General features: G+C 33.7%; 1 protein-coding gene across 2 annotated transcripts in view; it reads right to left on the minus strand.

Annotated features, from left to right (window-relative positions):
* The window catches only part of Spopl (speckle type BTB/POZ protein like), a 56,421-nt gene that overhangs the window by 19,859 nt on the left and 17,031 nt on the right, over window positions 1-19,531 (minus strand). The window lies entirely within an intron of this gene.

A 19,531-nucleotide genomic window follows, 5' to 3' on the forward strand; every position in this document is an offset into this window, starting at 1 on the left:
TTGACAGAATCAAGAAGAAAGATACATGAGTAATAATTCAAAATTAGATTTGGAGGACTAAGGATTTCAAATAATTTTAATAATTTTTAAGAATTGAAATCATAAGGCCTTGTAACATATGACACTTGAAATCTACAAACCTTTTATAGACAAGACATTATTTTTTCAAGAAAGTTTTCCAAATATATGTGCATTTACATAAATATAAATGTCCATTTTAATTTTATATATATATGTATAAAATTCACAAAACAAGGCCCACATAGCTTAAGAGTTAAGATCACATCATGAAACTTTAATGATATTGATATCTGATTCACCTTTTCCTTGAGCTATTTATGAAAACCAAAGGAGTTACAAAGTTATCATTATAAATAGTTACTCATCTGTCAGATTCCAGTTTTCATGAAGATTTCTACAAAAGTCTACATCTACCTCTGACAAACAGGCTCACTGATAAGACTGTCTCTATCAGAGTGCTTCTCACTGAGATGTACTATATCATAAAGTTTTCTTATAACCTGGTCAGAATATTACTGAAAAGATGAAGTTTTGCAACTTGAAAAGTCTACTAAAGAGCTAAATACCATACATAAATACCATACTTTATAGAAGTAATAGTGTTTCAAAATTACATTCCTACCAAAGGATTTAAGACTGAAGAACCTGCTTTTAACTTAAGAATAAGTGAAGAAAATAACATGCCTCCAATGAGGGGAAAATATTAGGAAAAGAAAAAAAGGACATCAACCAAAATGCAGAGAAAGTTTTGCTTTCTCTTTATTCTACTGAAAAACATAAGATGAAAAAACCAAGACTGAAAAAAGCTGTCTGAAAGACACTCAGAAATAAAAGAGCTAAAGAAAATATAAAAACATGTAAAACTATGAACAAAGAAGCACATTAAAAATTTGTATGTGAAGACATTCAACATTGGGGAAAAACATCACATCAGTATAAAACCCAGAGAAAATGATAAAACAGTAAAAAATATTGGAAGACAGAACAAAATCAGAATTACTCAGCAAGTAATTATTCTATCAAAAGCAAATAGAAAAGCAGTAACAAATCAAATATTAAAGAAGCATACTCTCAAGCTGAATAAAGAACTTGGTTGGTATGATTGAACTCAATCAAATAAAATCAGAAACCACCACTGAAATACATTTTTATGAAATTCAAATGAGAAAAAAATTACAAATATGTATTCTTTAAAAAGAAAATCAATATGGCCTCATATTTCTACTAACTGCTAAAAGCCTTAAGAAAAATAAAATAATCACTATAGAATTCTAAGTGGGGAAAAGGCTATAGCACAAGAGTTTTACAATAAATCATGTTTTTGCTCGTTTTTAAAGGTAAAATTTCATTTCCAGATGTGTAAAATATGTATGCTTCCCTCATAACTGTTGAGTGGAGGAGATAAGTTCACTCGAGTTACTTTTTAGCCAAAGACACATGAATCAAGAGGAAAAACAAAAACCTCTATATAATGGTTCTGAATTTTATAGCACTTCAGTATGTGCAAAAAAAATTCACGTCTTAAAACTGAATTTGCAGGTCAAATCAAAACAACTCTTATAAGAGTGTGACTAAATAAGTCAACTGGATAAAATACTAAGTAAAAGTATGAAACCTGGGCAGAGGGGGGGAGGGTACTGGGGATTGAACTTAGGGATATGCAACCACTGAGACACATTCCCAGCCCTATTTTGTACTTTAGTGACAGAATCTCACTGAGTTGCTTAGCACCCTCACTTTAGCTGAGGCTGGCTTTGAACTTGTGATCCTCTTGCCTCAGCCTCCCAAGCTGATGGGAATATAGGCATTTGCCACTGCGCCTGCCTGGCTGAAATAAGTTATTTTTAAGGCACAAAATCAGTGGGCCAGGACTCAGTTTTGAAATACATAAGTGAGGAAAACATATTCATCTGATTCTTATAAACAAGAAAACAGCTGATTCAAAACCTGATTTAAAATTTTTTCAAAGGAAACAAAATTTGCTTAAGTCATTATAAAATATTCATCTATAGGTATTTTTAAAAGTAGCTTTATAATATATTCTAATATATATATTACAATATATTCTTCAAGTTCAAGAAACATTTTGGTGAAAAAAAGTATAATAACTAAATAAATATTAAGCTAGATAAGAAACTAGTAAATTAAAAGAGGATGGTGCAATTGCTATGAAATGGCTAAAATTTTTTCAATTAAATAGCACAGAGGCTACTTCAGATAGGGTAACAAGGTTTCCTTGAAGAACCAAAAATAAGAATAGGTAGAAATGCCAAGAGATGTCTGTAACTGAGAAAAAAGAACAGCAAGTACAAATGCCCTGGGGCAGGAAAGGATTTGAGAATACTTCAAGAAAAAGGAGTCCAATGTCGTTGATTTCACAGAAAAATTTCATTCAGGGGGAAAACAGTGTAATTTAGTCAGGCATGGCAGTGCACACCTGTCATCCCAGAGACTCAGGAGGCTGAGGTAAAAGGATCGAAAGTTCATGGCCAGTCTCAGCCTCTCACAGAGGCCCTAAGTAACTCAGCGAGACCCTGCCTCAAAAAGGGCTAGGGATGTAGCTCAATGGTTAAGCACCCTTAAGTTCAATCCCTAGTATCAAAAGAAAAACAGGAAAAAACCCTGTAACTTATATAGTATTAATTCAGAACAAAGGATTCATGAAAATAAAGGATAGGGAGGAATAAAAGCAGGAAAATAATTAGGAAGTTAAGAATAGTATTCTGAGGAGATAATGAATGGTATACCAGAAAAGATAGGGAAAGGTTCCCCTCAATTGAAGCAAATATTTTAGATTAACAGAATTTTTAATGAATAAAATTAAAAGAAGGGGAAATCAAAGATAGATCCTAGTTTGAGACCTAAGGAACTGGGAGGATGACAGTGCCATATACTAAAATGGAGAATGTTAAGTACAAAAATACTAGGGACTGACTGGGGGACCGGTTTCAATAGAGTGTTAGGTACAACAGCAAAGAAAACTTCAAGTGGAACAATTTTTAAATTACTTCTTTGTAATTAGATTGTTTGTCCCTTCCCTTTTTAATAATGGCTTCTACACTAATGCACTCACCCAAATGTATTTACAACTCAAATACTAAAGAGTTCCTATCATGTGATATGCTTGCAGCACAATACAATGAACAGGGGATAATCAGCAAGCAGACAGGCAAAAAAACACAAACAAAACAAAAACGGACAGGGTGATGACATCGGGGATATTCTTAGAAGCACTCACATGTTTACTGCAGCACTATTCACAAGAGGCAAGACAGAATCAACTACAAAAAGCAAACTGAATAAAAAGGTTGCAAAGATGGGATATGAAGAATGATGGTGAAAAAACTACATTTTGGCCACTGTATTATAAAGTATTAGGAACTTTCTTTATTCTTTGGTAATTTTATGGGATGGTTGGTGATAATCTCAATTATAAGGAAATAGATTTAGACAGTTCCAAAAGCTTATTTTAAGCAGTAAGATAATTAAAAAGTGGTTCAACACAATTTCTCAGGCAATGCTTTTTCCACAGAATCATGCTGCTCTTCAGATATTATAGGGCTTAAACAGGCCTTACCTATCTGTCCAAGGCTGAATTTTATAAATGAGGATCAAGAAAACAGAAATGGACTTAACAGAAACTGAACGGTTTAGATAAATAATAGTATAAAGAATAAAGAAATGATCTCCCAATGTCTGTTTCAGTGATCATTTCTGTTATTTTTCCCCTATTAATCAATCTGCACATCAACAAAAAAGGGTTGCTTCAATATTCTATTGTATATATAGATGCTCCTTGACTTACAATAGTATTATATCCTGATAAATCCATCAAATATTGAAAATATTATAGACTTTTTGAAAATGCGTGTGATACTACTGAAAATAATATCTAAGCTACTGAACATGATAGCTTAATTACACAGTATACTCTAGAGTAACAGTTATTTACCTGCATGGCTGAATGGAAACAGTGGCTTGCTGCCACAGCCCAACATCATGAGGGTATCTTATTGTGTTTCGATATCCCAGGAAAAGATCAAAATTCAAAATGGTTACTACTAAATGTACACAGCATGATTAGTATTGAATGTATATCACTTTCACAATATTATAAAGTTGAAAAATCATAACTTAAAGCATCCTAAGTCAGGGACTACCTATACATGTTTTAGGAATTTTAGGTGTGATATTGCCTGCTTTTATTAAAGAAAATCAAGAATATACAAGATTATCTTATATGTTAGAATTAATGTTCTGCAAATATACATCATACACATACAAGCTACCTAATCTTATTAGAAAAAATTCAAATAATTCGAAAATAGAAACATGTCATACATGCACACACCATCAAATTTCCTCTCCTTCCCAGAAGATTTCACTGATTACTATATCAATAAATGAATTCATATTCTTTCTACATATGGTTGAGTCCCTAACTTTCTAGGTAGAAGTTCACAGAGATGTAATAAATATGCACACAGATGTGATAAAAAATGGTGGAGAATTCTAAAACTCTATCCCTCTGCAAAAATCAATGAGTAAGCAGGCAAAAAAAAAAAAAAAAAAACCATGTCAGAATTAACTTTTTTTGGAACTCTGAAATCTAATAAAAAACTTACGGCCACTGGTATATTCTTAATGAAGAAAGAAGCTACTGAATTTCAGTGAGAAAGCATTATGGCATTTTAACACACCTGCTTACTATAGCCTCTCCCCAGTTCAGTGTTCAGCCACAAAATCATTTCAACAATTTTGGTAGAAGGTGTTGGTACCAGAGAGAACAATATGGACCCTATTCTAAAAGAATTGTGGTTGTGTGCTTGGACAGTCTGGAAACTCTCTTGAAGGACTAGTTTGGGCTCTGACATCTATTTTATTTTATATCTGTAGTGCTGGGAATTGAACCCAGAGTCTTTTACATGCTCAGCAAACACTGTGCCACTGAGGCCTGACTTTGGGATCTGACATTTATCAAAAGGATTTAGAATTAACTACATTACGTACAGCCAGCTAGAGCAATAGGAGCTGCCACAAGCAACAGCCAAACAGAAGAGCCTGGGAAGACACTACCCAATAGGAACAAGAGAAAAAGAAACCAAAAAAGGTAGAAAAAATATTTAAAGAAATAATGTCTGACTCTAGATAGGGAATAGGGGTGGGAGGGAAAGGGAAGGAGAAGGGGAATAGCATGGATGGTAAAAGGAGACCCTCATCATTATACAAAATACATGTATGAAGATGAGAATTTGGGGTCAACAAACATTAAATACATCCAGAGATATGATAAATTGTGGTATAAAGGTGTATTAAGAATTGTAATGCAAAAAAATAATAATAATAGAGAGCTCATGTATAATGGCATAATTTGGCGTGAACACACTTTATGAAAAATGGTGTTGTGAGTGGATAATTATGATTGTAATGCATTCCACTAATATCATGTATGTAAGAAATTTTAAAAAGTTAAAATTAAAAAAAAAAGAAATAGTCTGAAAATCCTTCAAATTTATTTTAAAAACAACATACATTTTATACATTTATTAAAAAACAACATATAAGCCCTATCTCTCACCATGCACAAAACTCAGCTCAAAGTGATCAAGGACCTAGAAATTAAACCAGAGACACTGTGTCTATTTGAAGGAAAAGTAGGCCCAAATCTCCATCATGTTGGATTAGGCCCCAACTTCCCTAATAAGACTCCTATAGCACAAGAATTAACATCAAGAATCAATAAATGGGGTGGATTCAAACTAAAAAGCTTCTTCTCGGCAAAAGAACAATCAGTGAAGTGAACAGAGAGCCTACAATTGGAAACACATGCACATCAGATAGAGCACTAATCTCTAGGATATATAAAGAACTCAAAAATCTTAACACCAAAAAAACAAATAACCCGATCAATAAATGGGCCAACCAACTAAACAGACACTTCTCAGAAGAAGATATATAATCAATCAAAAAGATATATGAAAAAATGTTCAACATCTCTATCAATTAGAGAAATGCCAATCAAAACCATTCTAAGATTTCATCTCACTCCAATCAGAATGGCAGCTGTTAAGAATACAAGCAAGTGTTGATAAGAATGTGGGGGAAGAGGCACACTCATACATTGCTGGTGGGACTGCAAATTGGTGTAGCCAATATGGAAAGCAGTATGGAGATTCCTTGGAAAACTGGGAATGAAACCACCATTTGACCCACTCCTCAGTCTACACACAAAGGACTTAAAAACAGCACACTACAGGGACACAGCCACAATTCACAATAGCTAAACTGTGGAACCAACCTAGATGCCCTTCAGTAGATGAATGGATAAAGAAAATGTGGTATACATACACAATGGAATATTTTTCAGCATTGAAAGAGAATAAAATCATGGCATTTCAGGTAAATGGATGGAGTTGGAGAATATAATGCTAAGTGAAGTTAGCCAATCCCCAAAACCAAATGCTGAATGTTTTCTCTGATTTAAGGCTGCTAATTCATAATGTGGTGGGGGGGTGGGGGCATGGGAGGATTAGATGAACTCTAGATAGGCAAAGGGGAAAAGGGAAGGAAGGGGAAGGGATGGGGTATGGGGGTAAGAAAGACGGTGGAATGAGATGGACATCATTACCCTAAGTACATGTATGAAGACATGAATGGTGTGACTCTACTTTGTGTATAACCAGAGATATGAAAAATTGTGCTCTATATGTGTAATATAAATTGTAATGCATTCTGCTGTCATATAACAAATTAAAATTTGAAAAATGAAGAAAAAAACAAACAACAACAACAACAAAACACATACATTTAGGAGGTTAAATGAACTCCAAACAGTATAAATGCAAAGTGATCCAAAACCAGATAGCTAAAGGTAAGGCTGAACAGCTAGAAATACATGATCTTGAATTTTCAGCCTTCTAAATGGTGAGCTAAATAAGCCTCTTTTCATTATAAAATACCCAGTCTCAGGAGCCAGGCATTATAGTTGTGTGCCTATAGTCTTAGTTACTTGAGAGGCTGAAGCAGGAAGATCAACTGAGTCCACGAGTTTGAGACCAGCCTAGATGACACAAAAGAATTATGTCTCCAAAAAATAAAAGCAAACAAAAAAACTATCTTCAAGCATTTAGTTATTGCATTAGTTACAGCAACAGAAAACTAACTAACATAGGGGAGGGAGTACATTTCCTACTCTGAAGATTATAATAAAGCAGTAGAGACAGACCCCACTAAGATACTTTCAATATGATGAGGGAGGGATGAACAGACTGACAATGATTTACTTTCACAGCAGGAAGAATGTCCCGAGGAGAGTCACTGAGCTAGATTCCACAAGTTTATAGGATGATTACAGTGAGCTAGACTCCACAAGTTTATAGGATGATTACAAACAAGATAAATTTTAATAGCAAGAGTTCTATGCTGAGACCAGTGTGAATTATTGCTTTTATCAGGAATTCTGTGATCTTAGAGACTAAACTTTCCTTTTGTCTACTCACTCTTCCATAGTTGGTGACATGAAATTATAGACACAAAGACATACACACACAAACACACACACACACAAAACACAATGTGAATACAGAGGGTACTGGACATAAAGATAGTCTTCTTTAGGATTTTCAACTTCAGTAAGGTGTGAAAGTGATAAGCATTCAATAGAAACTGTGTTTTGAATTTTGATTTTTTTCTAAGCTAGCGATTATAGTAAAATATTTTTTCATGAGGCTGTGCAGTAGCAGTGATCCACAGCTCCCAGTCAGCCACACAATAGCGAAGGTAAACAACCAATATTCTACAGATATTTTAAATGCATTTTTACTTAAATGCTTATTTATTTTCAAACTTTACAATGGGTTTATCTGGACAGAATCCCATCATAACATGATGGACAGCTGTACTGGAGTAAGCATAGTAAGCAAAATTCCACTGGTGACATCTGAGGATAAATAATTTAGGTACAGACAGTTAAGGGTAGTAATTACCAAGACAAATAATTAAAATAGACAAAAAGATTATCATGGAGTGCTCTGTTTCCAAATATGACAGAATAGCTAAGAAGAACTAAGTTCTACTGAGAAGTTAAAAAAAAAAAAAAAAGAAAAGAAAAAAGAAAACCTGGATAAAAATAAATGTATATATGTTGAAAGAAATTTTGAACTGCTCAAGTAATTAGGGTTCCAAGTAAATGGTTCCAAGATTCCAAAAAGGGAACGCTCTGAAGGTGAGCTAACAGATGATAGATACTTTTTTTCTATCAGAAATCATTTGCTGATTCTAGCCATAATACAAGAGTGAGATTTCATGCTTTGCCCAGACTGAGAGTCACTGCCAGTGCAGGAAATTATCAGCAAAGATTCTGCTGGCTTTATGGGGCTGGAGATAAAAACAGGATGCCTGACAGGCTAAGTTCTGGTGAAAAGTACCTTTGAAGATGTCTGACCCTTCTTGAAGCAGGTCTCTCAAGTACAGCAAAGTTTTCAGAAAACTTATATTGCAAAGAAGATAAAGTTCAGGATCTGACACAGAAAGGGACTCGGGTAAGAACATCTTGCTTTTAACAGGAAAGCCTGAGAAGCTAAACTATAGTTGAAGGACAAATCAAATGTACACAAATTTAAATTAGCCTTGATTCACTTTAGTTCCTAACTGAATAAAAGTTATCAGTTTCCATGTTACATCTAGGATGAATTCTCTATGAAAAAAAAGGTATCTTTGGAAGCCTTTACAATTTTCCTACTAATTGACATTCAGTCAATAACTACCAAGTTGTCAAAAGACAGCTACACATGAATGAACAATAGGAGAAAAAAAAAAAAAACAGGCAAGTTTTATCAAGAATTAAATTAAAAAATAGAAATTTTTGGACTAAAAAATAATGAAATTAGAAACAATATAATAATAGCAGCCTTAACAGTAAAAGGTAGGGCTAGAAAACTTAAAGTAAAGGAAAATACAGAAAAAGAACCTAAGACACAGTGAGAATCAAACATATATGTAAGTGGAGTCATAGAAGGAAAAGAGATACAATATTTGAAAAGCTGAAGGACTCAGTATAAAATTTCAACTTATCAATATCAACATAAAGGATAACAACTGAAATTAAAAGTGTTGCTGGCATTAAAAAGAAAAAATAGAAATGGAACAATGAGGAAAAAATAGAGCCCAGAAACAGTCATACACATATATGGTCATATGTTGCTTAACAACTGAGATGTGTTCTTAAAAGAAGTGTTAAAGTTAGGCAATTTTGTCATTGTGCAAATATCACTAAAGGTATTTACACATAACTAGATGGTAAAGCCTACTATATACCTTAGCTAAATGGTACAGCCTATTGCTTTAGGCTATAATCCTATAGAGCATGTTACAGTACTGAATACTACAGGCAATTATAAGACAATGGCAAGTCCTTCTCTATCTAAACACACACAAAAAGATATGGTAAAAATTCAGTAAAGAGATAAAACATGGCATACTTTATAGGGCACTTATAATGAACAGAGCTTCTAGAACTGGAGGTTAATCTGAGTGAATCACTGAGTGAAAGTGAAGGCCTGGGATATTATTACACACTACTGTAGACTATAAATTCTATAAATTGGGCTACAATAGATTTATAAACAAATATAATTCTTTGTTCAATAATAAATTCTAGTTTACTATAATCCTAGTTTCACTTAAGATACTTAACATTTTTTGAAGTTAGTAACACTCAGCTTAAAACAAAAGTGTACTATTAAAGCTGTTCAAAAGTATTTGCTTTTTTAAATAGTCTTATTCTAAAAGCTTTTTCCATTTAAAAATTTTACCTCATTTTTTATTTTTAAAACTTATTTTGTTTAAAACTAGGATACAGATACACATATTAGCCTAGACCTACATAGTGTAAGAATCATTTGATGTCTGTGCCTTCCACAACTTGTTCCACTACATTTTCAGGGGCAGTAATGCATGGAACTGTCTTCTTCTATTGAAAATGCTTTCTTCTGAATAACTCCTGAAGGACCTGCCTGAGCTTCTTACTGAGGTGTATCACTATTTTCAGAAATATGTCCATGGAAATATGTCACAGACAAAACACTGAACTAAAAAAGCCAGACTTTGTTAAAGACATATGCACAAAGTTTTAAAACAGGTAAAATTAATTTATTCTATAAAAAGTTAGATATCACAGATACCATATGGCAGAAGTGACAAGACTTTGAAGGATTAAAGGTGGTATCAACATCTGTAGTTCAGAAAAAATGAGAATTAACAAAGAGAATTCAATGTAACAGAATAAGAAATTGGGTGTAGGGCCAACTTTACAGCCTGCCATATTAATCAATGGGAGAGGGAAATTATCAACATATTCTAAGTGGCTATACAGAAATGCACACACAGAAAAATGATACAATGAGATGAATATTACTGACAACTTCCTATAAACTCAATCATGCAAAGAGCTCTATTAATCCCAGTTGCTGACTAAAAGTGACAAACCTCTAATAGCTAACTTCTCCAAGTATGTTTGCTACTGATTCCAGCAAGCCACCAACAAACTTCTTCACCTAAATTTTTCATCTTCTATAACAAGGGAATTTTTCTCTACATGTGCCCTAACTTCTTGAAAGACATATCCTTTCTGTCATTAACAAAAACAATGCCTGATTTAAAAAACCCAGAACCATGGTGTTCCATGTTCTCTTCTCAATTCCTATGGAACTAAGGTATACAGGCTTCTATCCATTTTCTAATTTCTTGATACCTGGATCAGATACTGTATCCACAATGGAACTTAAAAACAGTATATGGTTCAAGGCAGTGAAGTGAACATTTATTTCCTAGTATATTAAAAAACAATGAAGCCAGATCACGGCTGTAAAGTGAAAAGAGTGATACTGGTACATCAGAAATTTGAGAAATTCAAGACCAATGAATGGGAAAAAATCAGACAAATAAAAGAAGAAAAATCACACTCCAAGATATTAGATATATCCACAATTATTTCAAGGAAACACAAAGATAAACCAACCTTTTATTAAACACAAAGAGCAGGAAAAGGCCAAGTGGCAATCATCAAGATAATTACTTTAGAAACATTATTTAGGCTACCTGAGACAGCTGGCCTTTCCCAAGCTTGCAGGTTTTGGCTTTTACCTCATGCCAAAGTCCAAGAACTGCCCTCTAAAAGTGAAACATCTGTCTGGGTATGTTTCTTGTGAGAATGTCAATTCCTCAGAGACAAATAGGATACAAATGGAACTTACTCTGAATAGCATAACAGACATTAGAGATGAGAAGGGGAGAAAAGATAACTAATACAAATTAAATATTAAAGCACTTTTCCATGCAAAATAAAGGCCTCCTTACTTTGGCATGTGTGTCAGGGGTCACTAAACTATCCAATAAATCTAGAGGGAAGTCATCATTTTGAGATACTTTCTTACTTATACTGAACATATACATAGCCTTACCAGAGGACTGCTGGGCAAACAGATCTGTACCACTGCAGAGAAACAAAGCCAGCCAGATAACATTACTTAACAACATAGTCCTTTATCCTAAAATATAAACAGAAAACTAAGGCCAACACATATTTGGGAAAAATTAATGGCACACAAGAGAAGGCCCAAAATGGTAGTAGTGGGGGGAACCCCAAATAATAAAACTTCATAGAAATAGAGACAACTCACAGAACAGAATGATGCACTTACAAATTCTTTCTTATAAAATACACTTGAATAAAACATAAGAAAAAAAAGTGATTCAGAAACAAGAATTCTTGATTAAAAACAAAAGGCAAGATAAACTGAATGTGCAAGATAAATAATAAAATGGCTATAGCATGCAATTGAAAGAAAAAAGGTAAAGGTTATCTTTGATGAGACAGAACAAAAACTTAAGGAATACAGGAAATATGAGAAATTAGGAACCAGGAAGTCAGATTCTGATAGTCCAATATTCATCTAACAGGTGTTCCTGAAGAGAGTCAAAATATGAACAATAGAGATAAGAGGAAAAATAAGATTATTTCCATGATCTGAAGGAAGACACAAGTTCATAGACAGGCCTTACCAATTGCCAAGAATGATAACTGAAAAAAGACCTATACTTATACAACTCCTGGTAAAAGGTCCGAATTTTTGAAAAAAGGGAAATTCTAAAATTTCTCTTCTTATCTACAAAGGAAAACATCAGACTCAAGTCTGAATGCTGTTAAGACAAGCATAAGTGTTTTTAAGGTCTTCAGGGAAAAAAATTTTAACTTAGAACTCTGTACTCAAATTTATTCACAAATGAGTGACAAAGAACACTTTCGGGCAATGAATACTTTGTTGTTACCCTATACTGAAAATTACTAAACCCAATGAATTCTCCGAATATTCTCATATAGCACATCCTTGAGTTAAAAAAAAAAAAGAATATACTCTCAGTAAATCTATACAGTAACATTTATTTATACATTAACACACATTATGCTAGTAGATAGATTTTTAAAGCATTCTAAAATAATTAGATAAAACTTAACAGATAATTTCTAGTATCTCCCAAAATTATGCTGGGTAGCTTTTTAATGTGGATGTCTCATTTTGAAGAGCAGGGCTCTAACTAAATGAAAAAGAAAAGCTCAGAGGAAGGAAAAGAAACTAAAAAAGAAATTAAAAGCATCTACTAGAATTTGTCACCTAGGAAACTTAACTGGTGAAGGCTTCCCTGCCCCACCCCAAATTGGTCAACTGGTGAAGTTTTCATGTAGATAGGATTACATTCCCTTCGCTGTGGGGTCATTCCACTTTGTTCTACAGTAAGTATTTCTATAATCACATTATATTTCTAGATTCAGTTTTTAGAATTGATTCCAAAGCAAACTAAAAAAGAAATTATAGTACAATATGCAAATACCTTGATGATGTAAAATTAGCAACTAATAACTGGGAGGTTCAGGGGATAAGAAGAACAAGACTATCATTCAGAGATAGGTAACATTTAGAGCTGATTAACATAAAAAAAAAAAATCAGTAGAAACCAGGAGCAAAACTATGAGCAGATACAATTTAGAGTGGGGAGTGAAACTCAAGAGTCAGATGGTGATTAACTCTCTTCACTCTTATGTAATGTGAAAAAATGATACAACTTTACTTTTTAAAAAGTATTATAAGCAGGGGGAAAAAAGAGTACATCCATTTAGAAAAATGAAACCAGTTTCTAGTTGCCATAATCAGCTCATATTAAACTCTCCTTCCATCTCCTCCCCTTTATTTACTGTCTTACATCTGTAATCCTGTAATCCCAGTGATTTAGGATGCTAAGGCAGGAGTATGACCAAATTCAAGGCTAGTCTCAGCAATTTATCAAGGCAGTAAACTACTTAGTGAAATTCTGTCTGAAAAATGAAAAAAGAAAAGGTCTGGGGATATAGCTCAGTGGTAAACAACCTGGGTTCAATCCCTAGTACCATTAAAAGAAAAAAGAAAGAAATTACTAAGTCCGGTCCAGTTTTATGGTACATTAATGAAGGTTTATAGACTAAGATTTATTTAATACCATCAAATAATATCTTGACTATGCAGTAAACTTAGTTAAAAAAAAATCAATTACAGGTCATTCCAGACTGACTGCATATCCTATAGTATAATAAATTATAGACATACTAGGTATCTGAGAACCATTTTTAAAAGTCATCATTTGCAAATAACTACATTTATATCCTGCCAGTTGCTAGAAGGCTAATTGCTTTATTACTTACGTGTTAACATATGTGCAAGGCACAAATCCCTGACCTCATAATTTGACCTAGTTCTCAGAGGTCCTCTATGTAAAATTTTCTGATAACTTCAAATGTGTTCAAGAGAATAAGCAAAACCATAATTTTTGTTGGTAAAGTTTCAAATCAGTGGGGTGCAGTGGCACACGTCTCTAATCCCAACAGCTCAGGAGGCTGATGCAGGAGGATCATGAGTTCAAAGCCAGTCTCAGAAAAAGTGAGACATTAAGCAACTCAGACCCTGTCTCTAAAATACAAAAATAGGGCTGGGTGTATGGCACAGTGGTTGAGTGTCCCTGAGTGCAATCCCCAGCACCCCCCAAAAGCTTCAAATTGCTAAAACCAAATATTGTCACCCATATATACATATCTGTATATATGTATATGTAAATAAGAAGCACAAGTATGATGGAACAGAATAATTCAGATACTCTTAACAAAGTATTACATTCAATTTCACTATTTCCTTTAAGAGCAAATTTACTTCTGCATTGGCATACAAAATTTTGCAAATTTCAGCAATGGTTTAAAGTTCTAAAAAAACAGAAATAAGAAATTCTCCGTACATTTTTTTTTCTTTCTGGCTAAACTATAAGTAATACACTACACAAATTTTGATACAATTTTAAGTTTTTAAAGTCAACTTAATTCTTTCTCTAATTTGTAAATTATAATAATACTTTATCTAGCTCGGACAGAAATAAGTTATTTCATTTAAAGAGTAATAACCATTTACTCTTTTCTCCTTATGCAGCATCTTAATCCGCCCATCTTTATTTATTCATTTACTTATTACAGTACTGGATTAAACCCAGGATCTCAAACATGCTAGCCAAGTGCTCTACCACTAAGCTACATCCCCTGCCCTTTTATAAAATAATTTCATCTTGAGACAGGGTCTCACTAATTGCCCAGGCCAGCCTTGAACTTGTGATCCTTCTGTTTTTCATCTTCCTGAGTAGCTAGGATTACAGGCATATGCCCATTTTAAATATATCCTTTTCTGTAACTTTCCTTGATAAAAGGATTTAACTCCCTAGGTGCATGCCTCTAATACAGAATTTACTATAATTAGTACAATAATCATAAGATTTTCCTTCAATCTTTAGAAGTTTACTTTTACATGTTCTTTTATTTGATCTTCTAAAATGTCCTGTGAAGTGGTGTACTTTACAGATAAAGAAATGTAAACACCAAATATGATCTACGGTTACAGAGGTTTAAAAAAATTTTTTTTAAATCCCAGCAAATCAGAAATTGAATCCAGAATTTTTAATTGAAAATACGACTTTTCCAATTCTAAACTCTTTCTGATTACTATATTTTCATCTAGATGGGATCTCTATCTATCACTGCCAAGTACAGAACATGGCAGATAGTATGCAAATACTGACTGAATTTTAAGTTAATCACTGATAATGAATTACATATTTTTTAAAAAGTACATAATTTCACTCATTGCCTTCAAAGACAAAGTACCCAAGCTAATTTACTCTTATAGAATGATCTTGAGAACATCAGGGCTAAGAGGTTAGTTTCTGATATTAGAAGTAGGTTTAACAATAAGTCTCTGGGCCTTGATTTTCTTATCAATAAAATGGGAATAATAAATGGTAATTATCTACAATGATTAATATACGGAATAGGAATGTACAGAAAACACCTAGTAGTGGCTGGTATGAAGGAAGCATTCCATAGATTAGTTTTATTAATATCAATATGAAACTCAGAGATAAAACTAGTTTACAAAATAGTAATATTATCTCTGGAACTATGAAGGATAGCAGAAATAACCTTTCCTAAATACAGTTTTTGAGATTTTTCTTGCCTTTTAAATTTTTTTATAATTTGGACCCTCCATCAGATATTACATCTGCCATTACTGCTGCTGCTCTCACACTGCATCTCTCTAACAGCTTCCATTCACTTTCAGTGCAAGTGATGTGAGGTATAGTTGGGAAAAGACTGATACCTAAAACATCTTGGGAGCTGTGTAACCTTTGAAGGAACTTCCTGGAGTAAAGAAAAAATAATTTATAGTTTGATTGGGCTATTGCTAACACAGTTAAATACCCCTTGAAAACTCATTAAAATATACCCATTAGATAGATATGTGTATAAACTCTGGAAAGTTTTTAAAATGTTTTTAAATAGTTTTACAACTTTATCCTTTTCTGGCCCTCAGCTTTCTCATTTTCAAAAAGGGAATAATTTCCTCACAGAAAGATTACATTTGAGTATTAAAGGACATAAGATCTACGAAGTATTTAGGACAATTCCTGCACAATTAGTTGACAATTCAGTATTCACTAATATTAAATCTAGGCATTTTTCAAACCCACCTGACTACCAAACAGTCATTAAAAGAAAAATTATGTTTTCTTCCTCTCCCCTCTATCACCCTTCCCAAACCTTTTCTGTTCCAGGAAAATTTGGCTAAATATTTAATTAAACCCCAACAGTTCAACCATACAAATTAATGGGTATGTTCAAATTCATACTTACAAATTTAATTGCCTTTCAATACATGTATATACGATGCTTTGATAGTATCCTCTTTTACTCGCTCCTTCCACCTCCCCTTCCCTAGTAATCCCTCTACTACTTTCAGGTGGTCTCTCCCCGCCCCCAGATTACACATATGAAAAAACAGGAGATACTTGTCTTTTTCTGTCTTATTTCACTTAACATGATACTTTCCAATTCCATCTTTTTTATTTATTTTTTTAATACTAGGAATGAAAACCTGGTATGCTGTATCACTGAGCTACAGCCCCAACCCTTTTTACTTTGAAATAGGGTCTTGCTGAATTACCTATGTTGGGATTGAATTTGCAATCTTCCTGAGTAAGCCTTCCAAATCATGGGATTATAGGCATACACTGCCATATCCAACTACTACTTTCCTGCAAATGACATGATTTAATATTCTTTATGGCTGAATAATATTCTACTATGTAGATATATGATATTTTCTTTATTCATTCATTTGTTGAGGGGAACCACGACTGATTCCATTGTATGGTTATTGTATGGACCTTATTTCCTTAGTGTGACATACCCAAGAACCCACACAAATTTTTATAAAATCATGAGTCTTTTGATTTCTTATTTCTTCTCCTGCTTCATTTAAAGATAGTCATAATCTTTGACCTTAAATTGCTGACATCATCTTTACTCATCTGTCCCAAAACTAACCTGCTGTAATTTGCTCAAAAGCCTAATGCTCCAATGAAAGGAAACTAAACAGTTATCAAATATTCCACTTGTAATAACTGCTGAAAATTATAAAAGGTATTCATTAATTCTGCAATATCCTGCCAATCTCAAAAAATTAAGAATAGTCCTTCCAACATCTCCACTACTCTTGGAAATCTATCAAGAAATGACTATTCATCCATTTATGTAAACATTTATAGAATTTATTTCCTGTATTAGCCCTCTGAGGACAAATGTTTCATTACAATTATGGTAGTTAACTCCATACTTTGAAAATATAATGGGGTCAAAGTTAACAGTTCCTTTCCTAGAGTTCAAATCACTTTAAAATATCTCAACAATACTCCTTGTTCTAGAATTTACATTTTTACATTTGTCTAGCATTTACTGAACAAACACTTATTAAATACCTAAAAAGGTCAGGCACTGGTGAAACAAAGATAAGGTTAGAGAGGCAAATACTAAAGAAGATGAAGCGGAACTGCTGAAATAATATCCTTTTCTTACATTTGTGAAGAGTCTAGAAAATAGACCTGAGAGCAGTTACTTTTTCCAGCTCCCTATTTTTCACTTCTACCAAAACTGTTTGCCAACTTGCATGAGCATACTTTCTTATGTTCTTCTCCCTTGCTACCATCTAGTCACCTCTCTTCCAATTGGGCTCCCTTGTTGAAGACTTCAGCACTTGTTTCCCTACTTCATCTTCTTCACTATTCCCTTCATTACTTGCAATGATTTCATACTTGCAGTTTTGTTTACCAGCATCAAACTGTCTTGACCTTTCTGAATAATCTTGCCCATTTAACATTTTCTCTTATTTTTTAAAAAATATTTTCTCAAAATGAACCTCAGTTGATCTTTTTACAACAGAACTTTTCCGTCATCAATACCTAATCACCAATATTCCTTGACCTCTTCCCATTATTCTTATTAATCCCTATTATGTCTTTGTTTCCTTGCTTACCAAACCCAAGCACACAATGCAACATTTCAAATACTCCCTAGCAGGCATTCTTAACACTTCACTGATCTTTTACCACAACCATTCTGTAATCCCTCCATCCCATATTAACCTAATGACCCACATTCTGATGTAGAGGATCTTAAAAAGAAGCATATGCTTTCACTAAACATGTACTTCTGTTTAACAGCTGTCCCAAATAAAAATCATACCAAATAATGAAATAATTATTGTAAGTTTATACCTAAAAACACTGTAGCAAGAGCTTTCAGACCACTCTTTCTAATACATTAATCAGGAATGTACCTATTAAAATTTAAATTAAATAAAAATTTAGTGCCTCGGCTGTATTTGACTCAAATTTTTAAGTATTCAGTAGACACATGTAGCTTGTGGCTATCATACTGGAAAGCAGAGATTATAGAACATTTCCTTCATGGTACAAACCTCTATTCAACAGAGCTACTCAACATATTCTATGGGAAGACTGCTTGGTCACAATATCAGTTCACATAACCTATAATTTCCCACTGTTCTTGTCTACTGCTATCTTGGTGACTTCAGGAATCCTTCAACGGAGCAGCAATGAATATGTTCTATGTTCATACATCCAAAGTGGCCAATAAGGGCAGAAGCATCAAATGTCTCTCTTGCCATCACTCAAGACAGACAGGAGTTAGCTGTCCCTAATTATTAGTTTCCTAATCCACTTCTAATCATGGAGATTCATCCTATATTGTCATTAAAGGAAAGTGTTGGCTACATTGTACCTTGAAAGAGGGAAAGAGACATGTCCTCAGTAAGTACCTTTCATGTTTTACTACAGTAAATTCTTACCACTGCACATATACCTCACATCTTACTAGATTAGACTATCTTAGAAGGTGTAAGTCAAGTCTACCCAAACCCACTCAGACTTTTCATAATGCAATTATCAATAAAAGCATTTCATTAAAAAATAAATATTAGTACAACTATTGAATCAAGCAGGATGTTGGTGTTAGTGGATATATGAGCAACGTCAAGGAAAAGGGTGTAAAAGGAGAAATAAGGGGCAGGCCAAGAGAAGAGTCTCAAGACCAGATAATGCGAAAACCAAGCTCAGCTGCAGCCAGAAGGAAATGTTTTATCAGGAAACCTCTCACCACCTCAAACTAGTTCAAACATGTCCCCAGAGCAGGAGTAATAAACTGCAATACATCTGAAGGTAGTAAACCGTGGCAAATTGTAATATCACTAACAATACTGTTTTGAATCCCATTGTTGGCTTTCGAAGGGAATGCTGGGACAGTACATGTGCCCTTGGCCCAGGAGTTATAACACAAGCCTGTCAATCACATCTGCCAATCATGTGACTTAGGGAATGGGTAAGAACAAAACTCAAACAAGACTGGGCAATAAAAGATTGAACCCAAATCCTGAGTCGCTCCTGCTAAGATGACCCACTCTCATATCCTGAGTGTACTTTCACTTCTTGGTTAATATAATCTTGCTCCCAACTGCTTCTGTGCCTCATCTGAAATCTTTCCTTGGAGAACACAAAATCGAGTATTTCTAGGACCCTGTAACACTGGGGCAAA

This window comes from Marmota monax, unplaced genomic scaffold (genome assembly GCF_021218885.2).
Source record: "Marmota monax isolate L192 unplaced genomic scaffold, Marmota_monax_Labrador192_F-V1.1 WCK01_AAM20220418_F8-fsc00034, whole genome shotgun sequence".
NCBI lineage: Eukaryota > Metazoa > Chordata > Mammalia > Rodentia > Sciuridae > Marmota > Marmota monax.